Below are 12075 nucleotides of genomic sequence, written 5' to 3' on the forward strand. Positions count from 1 at the left end.
CGATAAAGCCATGCGCTATATTGTAGAGTTTATATTTAGTGCTTTTAAAATTATTTTTATTATTTCCTTTTTGTTGTTTTTCAGAGACTTGAGTTAAAGAACCCGTTGAGGTAGGGCATGCATGAGTAGTACCGAAATAGCTGAGTTGTGGTCCAAAGATGCCAAGCATTGGCAGTTTATATCTCTTCTATTTCGAAAACTTGTTAACCAGTCATGCTGCTCCATCTCCCTGTCCTCTGGGCATTCCTCCACACTGTCACTAGAGTTATTCCTCTAAAACCTGGTTGGTTTAGATCCGTATCAATTGCATGAGAGGGGAAATTACAAAAATTCAATGCCTTTTGCAATCTCTTCCCAAACCGTTTTCCAAATTCTTTTTTCATGATCTACTGCTCCTAGCACAGGCAACACCTGTCTTTTCTTTGTGGATTATCTGGTTCAAACTGAGCATGCTTCTCTTTTTCCACCTCTTTTCCAGCCCCTATTTCATACCCTCAGGACAATAGCCAACTAATCGCCGGGCATTTTCAGATCTCCACGACCTTGCGACCTTGCGTGTGTTGTTCCTTTCATCTGGTCTCTCCAGTGGTGTGCTGGAGCTGGCTCTTAATAGCTCATGTACATCTAGTCCCAACTCTGTTCAGTGACATCACGTTGGACCTTGAGATCTGCTGCAATTGCAGAATTTACACCATGGAAATTAACAAATGCTACACATCAGGGCTTTTACCCCCTCTTGGAGTGCTGGTTGTTAAACATTTGTCAACATACCTCTGTCACCTCCCCCTCTCTGCCTGGTAGATTCCTACATTATCCCCCAAGACAGAGTACTTCTCTGCAAACCTTTCTTTGACCTACACAGAGGGAAAAGGAGAAGAAAGCAACTCCTTTATGCTAAGCATCTGGGTTAGGTGCTTTACATACATAATTCTCATGCCTCTATTAAAGCAGTTGTATCATAAGTATTTATTTGTGATTGCCTCCCTGATAAGTGCTAACACCAAAGATTGCACACTCTATTGTCCTTTAAAACCCCAGAAACCTTAAAAGTATCTTTTATGAATAGTGAGTTCTTAGTCAATGCCAACTATTTATTTAAGTAAAAACTAGGAGGAAAAATTGCATTGCCTTGTTTCGTCTGTCTCTGTTCTCTCAGAGAGTACTCCCACACACCACAGTAAAGCTGAATGTTTCACCAATGTCTTCTGTTGAGTGACTTAAAAAAATCTACAATAAACAGATTTATACAAAAGTATCACCAGTATAATAACCGTGGCATGTTTACAGATGTAGAAGGTCTGTAGGAACTGGTATAGGAAGATGGAAATTTTAGGTCTACGGTAGGCAGGTAGAAAAGGCTCATTGGTTAGTGGGGCTTTTGGGTGATCATACTTGTTAAACCAGTAGTGGTAGAGGAAGTAGTTAGCGTAATACCTGGCTTGAAATTGGACTTTATAAGGTAGCTGCTGCCACCATGATCACCTGCATCTTCTTCACCATCATTATCATCATCACCATCATCAAATACTAGTGATGAGCAAGGCTACACAAAGCTAAGAAACCATTTAACTGACTCGAAGCTGTTTGGAAGCCTGTAATTCTCCTTATTTCACCCTCTCACTTTTTCTTAAATTTAGAAAACATCAAAACATTGCAAAGAAAGCTTTTTTCCCCCTGTGGTTGTTGGGATGCTTTGTAAATATGAGCCATACAGACTCACCTCCCAGTGAGAGAGGTAGACAGTAAACATTACTTTAACCTGATTTGATTAGATGCTGCAAAATGATTGACTGAAAGGAACTTCCATAAAATTTATTCAAGTCAACTTACCCAAAAGCTAGGATGTAGATAAAAAATTGTGTCACCCTCGTCCTTAAGAAAGCAGTCTACGTGGAAGCAACGGTAAAGCCTACCTGCTCTATCCTGATCTTCCTGCTGCACTAAGAAGTGTTTTTACAAAACAGAAAGGTATTTTGATCTTATTGGTTATTGGCCTTTGTCTAAAGGCTGGAGATTTGCTGCAGCAAGATCAGAATAGAGATTACTGCGGGTTGCAGAGGGGCTTCATGGAAGAGATGAGACCTGGAACACAGGCAGAGATAGATGGATTGTGAAGGATGTCTTGAGGGAAGAAAGCAGCTGGGGTAAATGTCTAGAGCAGCATTTCCTGCTCTGTGTTTTGCAAAAGCAGTATCTGGCAAAGAGAATTCTAAGAAGTTGGGGAATATTGTACGTACAGTTTTTGGGTTAGACTCTGAGAACATCTGAAGTGAAGAAACCTGTTTAACTTTGTTGAACTTAAGTGTCCCAAATGTGCTTGATCATAGAATATACTTTTGAGGAATGCCTATTAATATCTTTCAGAATGTTCATGTTCTATGGAACCTTTTGGGGATTTTCTGATCATACTACCTTATGATCACACGTTCGGCAGTGCTCCTTTGCTTTGCTTTGATGTGATTTGGATTTAGTCGATTTTTCCCCTTCATCCCTAACTTCCATTTTCCATCTTAAGTACCCACTTTCATGTGTTTCATATATCTCTTTAAATATGTTTTTATTTTATTAAAGTATTGTTTTGTGTGTGTGCGTGCTATGAATTTTTTTCTCACTATTTTTCCTCACTCAGCACTATGTTTTGAAGATCTAAGATCGTTGTTGCTCATTCAGCTCATTTGTTGTTTTTATCTGCTGCACAATATTCCGTAGTATGCAGCCCACCCACTTCTCTCACCCATTCCTCCACCGAAGGACACCAAGTTTGGTGGCATCAGGGATCTTGAGATTGGGACACCCAAACAGAATAATGATATCTACTGGATGAATAGTTTGAACAGTTTTCTTCTATTGAGTAAATAAATAACCTGTCCAATTTTGGCAAGCTGACCTATCAAGCCCAACTAATGACAAAGAGTGAATTTCAGAAGAAGCAGCCTTCAGATTGTTTGCTAGAACAGGAACTGAAAATCATTTAGCTCAGAATGTCCAAATATGCCACCCAAAACTGTAACTTTATGCAATTTTCAAGATTGCATCCTTGACCTTAAATATGACTGTTGAAAATAAAGCATTCTCTTGAAAATGCAAAAAGGAAAAAAAATGGCTCAATAGAGGCCTATGGCAAGAGGGTTTGAGCAGTCTGCCCAGTTGAGCAGGTGAGGGAAGCAGGGGGGATTGGCATCAGGTCCTGAAGAGTTTCATGGGGAGTTCACGATGAGACACATTGACCTTCTCCTGATTTCCACCCCTGGACCATCCACTTCTTATTCAGTGCGCTAAACAGAGTATTTAATATCAGCAATCCTCTACTTCAGGTAGTGACCATGGAAGAGATATGGCAATTTTGGGGAGTCAACTTCAAAGGAAGCTTCTTATGGTGTTGAACAGGAAGTATCATAGAGTTCAAGAACTTCCGAGGAATAGAGGAAACTCTTCCAAGTCATGAAGGTACCTGGAATTTGTTCTCAACTTGGAAGCTTTCCATTTCCTTCAACAAGTGTGTCATTGTGAAACCTCTCTCAATACTCGACTGAAGTTCGGATGGACAGTGAGAGCAGTGTTTCCAGGCAAAGGGGCTGACAGGACACGAGAAATATATAGAGAGAAAAAAAAGAAATTTCTTAAATTCCAGCATTATGTAGATCTTTGCCATAGCCAATATTCATGAATATTATTGATAAAATTATGACTGAATTTAGAGAATGAACTAGTGTATGTACAAATGGAGAGATTTAGAATTTTCTGTAACTGGGGTTAGTTACCACCAACAGAAGAAACTCTTGAGTACAGTAAGGAAGGAAGGTTTACTGGACAACAGAAGAAAAGGAGCTGAGTTAAACCACACAGAGAGACTTCTGGATGAGACTAAGAATTTTTACTATAGAAGGATAGATTTATATAAAAAAAATATTGTATGTTATTTGTAGAGTTGCTTCTTCCCCTTGGCTCAGTAGCTCAGTGCTTAGAATGAAGGAAGTATTCAGAAAATATTCTTTGAATGAAGGATTCAATATAAGTAACTTAAATTAACTGGTGGCTATTGCATTGAGTTTTCTTGTTTGTTTGTTTAAGATTTTATTTCTTTAGAGGAGTTTTAGGTTTACAGAAAAATTGAGAAGATACAGAGATTTCCCACATCCCCCCCCCGCCCTTTCCTCAAACATGCATAACCTTCCCCATTATCAACACTCCTCATCAGAGTGGTACATTTGTAATAATTAATGAAGCCACACTGACACATCATGGTCACGCAAAGTCCATAGTTAACCTCAAGGTTCATGCTTGGTGTTGTACATTCTCTGAGTTTGGACAGATGTATAATGATGTGCATCCATCATTACAGTATGACATCCTAAATCATGTATTTTCACCAACCTAAAAATCCTCTGTGCTCCATCTACTCATCCCTCCCCAGCTGGCAACCACTGATCTTTTTACTGTCTCTATAATTTTTCCTTTTCCAGAGTGTCATATAGCAGGAATCTGACAGCACATAGCCTTTTCACATTGGTTTCTTTCATGTAGTAATATGCATTTAATGTTCCTCCATATTTTTCCATAGCTTTTAGCTCATTTTTATGTGCATGCGTGTGCTGAATAATATTCCATTGTCTGAATGTACCACAGTTTGTTTATCTATTCACCTACTGAAGGGCATCTTGGTGGTTTTCAAGTTTTGACAATTATGAATAAAGCTGGTATAAACATCCGTGTACAAGTTTTTGTGTGGACATAAATTTTCAACTCTTGCCAAAGTACCAAGGAACACAATTGCTGGATTGTCTGCCAAACTGTCTTCCAAAGTAGCTATACCAAGTTCATTTTATTACATACATATAAAAAGCTGTAAGTCAAGACTAGTGGCCACAGTGAAAGAGCTAGGTGAGCAGTCAATTTATGGAAGGGAATCCTAATAAGGCTTATTTTGGGTGGGATCTCTTGCATGTTGGATTATCCTGGGGTAGGGGAGCTGAATGTTGGGTCTAGTATCACTGTTTGATTAGATTTACTTGTGTCTCCTAAATCACAGAAAAATATACGACTGTGTCTCAAGTGTGAGACTGCCATGTTCACGTCCTTGGTCCAGGACCTTTGCTCCCAGTACGATATAGTCAAATGAGCTGTACTTAGATTAGCCTCCGGTGTGGAGCAGCACCGTGCCACGTGTGCGACTCTGTAGCCAAACACAGCCCGAGCCTGCCAGATTTTTCACGGAGCAAACAACCCATCTGTTCATTTGGCACTTTACTGACGTATGTGGGAAGGGGACAGATGCGAGGGCCTGGCTTCCAGCCCCAGCAACAATAGCAATGACTTAAGAAGAATATTTACTTTGTATGTTTAATTGGATATTTGGAAATAAGCTTTAGAAAAATCAATAAAAATGTCACAAGCTGTGGGGGAACTTTGAGATCATGAATTTCTTCTCCCTGGTGTTGAACAATAATTGTCCTGTGAAGGAAAAAAACAAAACAAAACAAAACCTTTTTAAAAAGTGTTTCTACACAGGCATGAGTCTAAAATGCAATCAATCTTTTTTCTCTCTCTCAAATAAATATATCATACACATACATATACATATACAGATATTTATTTCAATATCTTATTTGGTATATAGGGAGGTAGAGAAAATATAAGTTATCATCTTTGCCTATTTTTGAGAAATATTTTTGTCCAAGGGCACTTAGGAAGTTCTACTAATTAACCCCTTCTGCCAGGGTTACTAACTGGAACTTTGTGCACAAGCGGTCAGAATATCTGAACTTCCCCTCCCCCCATGCTACATAGAGCTTGTTACCTTGTGGAAGTCATTTATTTCCCTGGATTCGGTTTATTTGGATGCAGCTACTTCTAATACCCAGGATGCTGACTCTCCCTTTTTGACCAATCTCTTTCTCCTAGAGTACCTGGGTGAAGAACGTGTGGGCATCAGCAGTCTTTGTATCATCTGGCATCCTATGTAAGGAAGAAATGTAGTGGCCACCCAGTATTCATGCCCCTTATGGTGGTAACAGCTCTGAGTTCCTTTAGGGGAGCCACCCTCACCCCCACTTTCTCTCCATGAGTTCTGGTTAGGGCTCTGACCCAGATCCCAGGGTATTAGTGCCACAAATCCCCCAGGACCCAAGACCAGTCCAATCAGAATGAACCCCAGGACTTCTTCTGTCTCAGAAAGACTTTCTTTCTACCTGGAAGAATGTGAGGCCAGAAGTACGGCCATCAGCTTATTATCAGGGGAGCATGGTAAGATGATTGCTGATGTCTCAGAAAGGAGCCAACATAGGAGTATGAGACAAAAGCTGAAGAAATGGAAGAGGTCCTAATGACATAGTTCGAGTGCCTGAAGCCTTGGACTTCTTAGTTCCTTGAACCAATAGGTCTTCTTCTTGGCTTAAGTTATGTTGGGTTTTCTGTCATATGCAGAAAGAGCCCTAAATTTCCCAAATCTTGGTCACTTTCAGTTTTTGGCAATTATGAATAAAGCTGCTATAAACATCTGTGTACAGGTTTTTGTGTGGACATAAATTTTCCACTCTTTCATGATAGTACCAAGGACTTAATCATTACAAATGTTAACGTTAGTTATTATATCCTGACATAAGGCAGTTATGGTCAAAAATAGTACAAAAAAGGTAACTCAAAAATCTTTCAAACAGCACAATAAAACCTAAAGAAATAAATTAAATCCGCATCAATGTTGCTCTACAGAACTACTAAGAAGCCAGCAAACCAGGAATACACTGAAAGGAGAAATTACAGTAACAAGGAAACAATTGGAAGGCAGAGAGAGAAGAATAATGACTTCTGTTTGTGACACTTAGTTGCTTGAAAAGCATTTCAAAGTATTCTTAAATCAGCAGCATTTCATTTTCATCCTATTATCCAGTCTTAACATGGCACAAAGTTTAAATCAAGAAGTGAACCTGGAAAGGGAATCAGTGCTCTTTAATTCCTTCATCACTGCTTTCTCTTATGTTTAATGGATATTTTTCATAGTGTACTGTTTTGATTCCTTTCTTATTTCCTTTTCTGTATTTTCAAGTTATCTTCTTTCTGGTTATCTTGGAGATTACAATTCAACTTATAACATATAACAATCTGTTTTGAATTATTAACACTTTAGCTTCAATAATATACAAAAACTCTTCTTCTATACAACTCTATCACCCTTTTATATTGTTATTGTCATCACAAATTACATCTTTACGCATTTCATGCTCATTAACATTGACTTATAATTATCGTTTATGCCCATATTTAAATCATATAAGGGAGAAATGAGTTGCAAACTAAAAATACAACGATACTGGCTTTGTACTTACCTACGTAGTTACATTCACCAGTGCCCATTATTTTTTCCTTTGGCTTCAAGTTACTGTCCAGTATATTTTCATTTCCACTTGAAGGATTCCTTCTAGCATTTCCTGCAGAAAGGTCTACAAGTTGCATGTGTTGGATGTGAACCAACCTGGCAGGCATTTGGCAGTCTTTTTCCTATGATCAGAGCCAAACACCACCAAAGACCCTGCTCTGAGCCAGATTTGGGGATTGTCATTTTTTTCTGCTTCATCAGGCTTTGAAGTAGGAGTCAAGACATCAGAATTTCAGTCCAGTTTCTGTCTCTCACTAGCCATGTGACTTTGGACAAATTCACTGTTCTTATTTGTACCATTTTCCTTATCTGTGAAATTAGGTGCTCTAGATCAGAGTTGTCGAACTTTTTCTGTAAAAGGCCAGATTGTAAGTATATTAGGCTCTGCAGGCCATAATGTCTCTGTCACAACTACTTGACTCTGCCATTAAAGTGCAAAAACTTCCACAGACAATAAGGTAAACAGGTGAGCATGACCATGTTCCAATAAAACTTATCTATGATAAAAGGAAGCAGGCCTATTTGGCCCGTAGGCCACAGTTTCCCAGTCCCTATTCTAACTGGTGTTGGAGACTCCTAGCTTTGAAGTATAAAAGGTCTGATGGTCTACACTGTTGTTATTAGTGTCCTTTTACTCCTTTACACCATTCTAGAGCAACATCTCTATTAACAATACAGTGGTAAGAATCACTACCACTATTTGTGTATCTGTGGGCCTAGCCTTTTCTAATACTTTATTCATTTCTCCCAACGAGTCTATTAGGAGGATGCTATTATAATTCCCATTTTGTGTAAGAGAGAGGTTCCTGAACAGGTCCAGAGCCACAGAGCTGGTGACAGCAGAAAGCAGGCCAGTAGGACTCCAAAGCATTTGTTAAGTTTTCTCCATCTCTTGTCTCCTACGTGAGATGAGCACAGTAGAGAATTCGATTTTCTTGATGGGGAAAACAAATATTAAATATACTAATCTAAAGATTTAGCCACAAAGATTCCACATAGACTGTTTTTTAATTGTAAATAAACAATTAGTTACCAACTTAAAATGTTAACTCTAAGATGCGAAGCCAACAAAAGAACATGTTCATGCCCTCAAAAAACTCACCATCTGTCTGGCAAGACGTATGAAAGAATTGTGAACATAATACAGTTTCAGATTAATTACAGTAGAAATGCTTTTAATTACTCTTTACTTACTGCACTTGCCAGACTGACTGGCACATTCCCTCGGTCTCAGTCTGCCCACATCACTGAGTGCTTCTCCGGAGCAGTAAACACGGGCCCCGGGTTAGTTCCGTACAGCAACTGCAGCAAATTACCATAAACGTAACAGCTTAAAACAACATCTATCTTACAGGTCTGGAGGTCAGAAGTCCAAAATTAATGTCACAGTGTAAAGTCAAGGTGTTGGCCAGGATGGTTCCTTCCGGAAACTCTAAGGGGAGAATATCTTCTCCTGCATTTTTCAACTTCTAGAAGCTATCTGTAGTCCTTGGTTCATGACCCCTTCTTCATGTCACTCCAACCTCTTGCTTCTGTAGTCACATGTCATAGTACGGACTCTTACCCTTCTGCCTCTATCTTACAAAGATCCTTGTGATTATGTTGGGCCCATATAGTTAAACTAGGATAATCTCCCCAACTCAAAATCCTTAACTTAATCACATCTGCAAGGTCCGTTTGCTGTGTAAGGAAACGTTCACAGGTTACTGGGATTAGGACATGAACAGCTTTGGGGAGCTGTCATTCAGCCCACCACTGGTCCCGCCCCCCAACTTCTCCTCCCACAGGGGAATTGTACACTCACCAATAATTTCTTGTTTCCAGACCTGCTTTTGTGCTTGTTCCTGTAACTAGCGAATTTATTGCAAAATTATGAAACCAGTGAAATCCGAGGGCAAAAAGAGATTTGTAGTATCTGTGGAAAACAAGTTAAATGAACCAAGGTAAGTCATTTAAAAAATGTGGCCAAATTAGGTGAAGTCAAAATAATCTGTGAAAGTTTGAGGAAAAACAATCAAACTCCAGAGAATATTTATAAATATATAAACAGTATGCAACAGGGCTGTGTGGGTTCCTGACCTGGATGGTCCCAGGTCTGGCTGTGATCCAGGCTCGCGGCTAGGACTAGCACCCGGACTGAGAACATTACATTAGTGTAGTAGGGTGCCTGCGCCTAAAATATGTAAGCATGCTTCAGCTTATCGTGTCACACATGTGTAGCTGAGGCCACTACTGTACTCTGCTATGTGTGGAGCCATGCCGTCCCCTGACGAGCAGGAGGGGAGCACAAGGAGTGTGTGCAATACCGCACCGCCCCCCCCAACAGAGTCGTGCTCCCCACAATAAAGTCGGTGCCTGCCGTTTCATTCTCACGTCAGCCCCCGCGTATTCTTCCAACGGGCGTCTCACCATCGAAACTTCCCTCCTCGATCAGCTCGGTGCTGATAGGATGGTTTGTGTAAGAAAGATCACCCAGAACCCTTCTCTGGGATGACCTATTGGAACAAGAAGAGTAGGCCTCTCAACACAAAACTGGGCAACAAATGTGCATTTAAATGTTTTTGTTACAAGTTTAAAGTATTTAAATTATGACATTCCCAGTTTAACAACATTTTAAGTTACCTAACCAACCTCTTATTAGTCTTAATAAAAGAGGTCCTATTAAATTTGATTCACAGTTTCAGAGACAATGTTAATCCTTTAGGGTTGCAAAAATTTGGGAAGAAGTTTTAATCGAAGGAGTGGGGCTTAAAGTACACTTCAAAAGTTATGTAGGCTCTCAACAGGTGGTTGGGGGCTGAGGAATGTGCACGGCTGAAATAAATAACACACGGCGGCCCTCCAGAGCCTCAGGGTCCACAGCGGCAGATTCAACCAGCTGCTAATGGAAAATATTTGGAAAAAAGTTAGTGTTGTTGATGTGTCCTAGGTAGTGAGGCGTACAATGGTTGTGTGTCTGTAGCGATACATACAGACTTTTTTCTCTTGTCATTACTTCCTAAATAATACGTTATAACATGCCATTTTATATAAGAGACTTGAGCATCTTTAGATTTGGGTACCTGCAGCAGTTCTGGACCAATCCCCTGAGGATACTAAGGGATGATTCTACTCACAATTATGGGGGTAAAATGAGTAGGAATAATAATTTCAACCCATTCGGTTTGGATTCATTAGGTTAAGCCGCAAAAATTCCACATAAACTATTTTTTAATAACAAAATATGGTTCTGAGTACAAATCTCATTCCAGCAGTGTCAGCAACACCTGAAAGCTGGTTAGAAATTCGGACTATCAGGCCTCCCTCCAGAGCTGCTAAGTCAGAATCTGCATTTTAGCAAAATCTCCAGGTAACTTATTTGCACAACCTGTAAGAAGAGCTGCTTTAGAGAGAACGTGGGTCTCCCTGAACGGCACGGAGCAGTTACTATGGTGCACGCAAACCAGAAGAGCAACTAAATTTATTAAGCACCTACTGTGAGCCAGGCAAACTACACAATGCTTTTGTGAACCCTGCCCTACTTAAGTCTCTAGTGTCCCAGTCTTGTGAAATAGTGTTGATGCTTATTTTCAATAATGAAATAATCTTCTCTTTTCTCTGTAATCCCCTTGGTTGGAGTTGATGTAAAGACTACATTAGCATCTCAAAAACCTCAAATAATCACTTTTTGAATTTCAATGTGTAAAATATTTTGATATAATTTTTCTTCGCTCTGTTTCCTGGGTTGCAAATTCTTATGGCTGGGATGGTTTCAGATGCCTTGATAATTTTAACCTATATGAAAAGGGAGGCAACTCAAAAGCACTTTGCTTAGGATGGGGTAAAATAAAATAAGACTAACAAGAAATACATGCAAATTAGGTGGAAGTTAGGAATGATAAATCAGACTGAGCCAACTCTTGGAGCATTTGGAATGCATTCTGGGCACTCCTACAGTACTGCATGCCTTAGCTGTTTATGCAAAAAGAAAGGGCTTTCTCAAGGGGGCATTGAGACAGTTTTCCCTTGCCTTGCCCAGACTGGAAAAGATGAAGGTCCTGTACCTTCTTGCTCCTCCCTGAGTTCAGTGCTCAGCCAACACTGAACAGCTACATAGCAGCAGCCCAGATCTTGCGTGCTGTGGAGAGCCATGAACGTGGGTAGGGCTGCCTTGCTCCCTGGGTTGATTTTCAGTGGACCTCCTGTTCTGACTAAATTCCTTTCAATGAGAAAGATTCGGTGGGTCTCCACCCAGCTCTTCTCTTCATACAGTCTGGGGGTTGCGGGCAGTGTCCCTAAAACTGCTCCACATGCAGAGTGGAAGGCTGAGTCCTGGTGGTCACTGCCACTGGACCTGACCCCAGAACTAAACCTAATTGTGATGGGGAGGGAGGCGCTGAAAGGATACGAGGGCTGGGTTGTGTGGGACATTCCTTTCCCTTGGACTTTCGCAGACCACATATGGCATTCCAGAATCAGAAATCTGAGCGTGGGAAGAGGTGGGTTAACCCTGGAGAAAAGGAAATGAGGATCGTGGGTCTCTGAAAAAGGCTGGAAGCTAAAAAATCAGCCTGTGTTTACTTACCAACCACAATTCAATGGGAGCTTTGCTGGCTCTCTATACAGCTTTAAAAGTATCTTAAATCTAAGAGAAATTCCTACGAAGCAAGGGATCTTCCCTGATTTACTCTCTACCACCTGAATCTTTGCAGGGAGTGTAGTGT

At 40.3% G+C, this 12075-nt stretch overlaps 1 long non-coding RNA gene across 1 annotated transcript; it reads right to left on the reverse strand.

The window, feature by feature from the left end:
- Positions 1 to 4288: 4288 nt before the first annotated feature.
- Positions 4289 to 8647, reverse strand: LOC107512189. Its single transcript, XR_001597211.2, has 4 exons — positions 8567 to 8647; positions 7323 to 7424; positions 5798 to 5906; positions 4289 to 5451 (listed from the first exon to the last, which is right to left on the reverse strand). It is a non-coding gene; the product is annotated as an uncharacterized LOC107512189 (long non-coding RNA).
- Positions 8648 to 12075: the final 3428 nt, after the last annotated feature.

Source organism: Rousettus aegyptiacus, unplaced genomic scaffold (assembly GCF_014176215.1).
Source record: "Rousettus aegyptiacus isolate mRouAeg1 unplaced genomic scaffold, mRouAeg1.p scaffold_m13_p_15, whole genome shotgun sequence".
Taxonomy (NCBI): domain Eukaryota; kingdom Metazoa; phylum Chordata; class Mammalia; order Chiroptera; family Pteropodidae; genus Rousettus; species Rousettus aegyptiacus.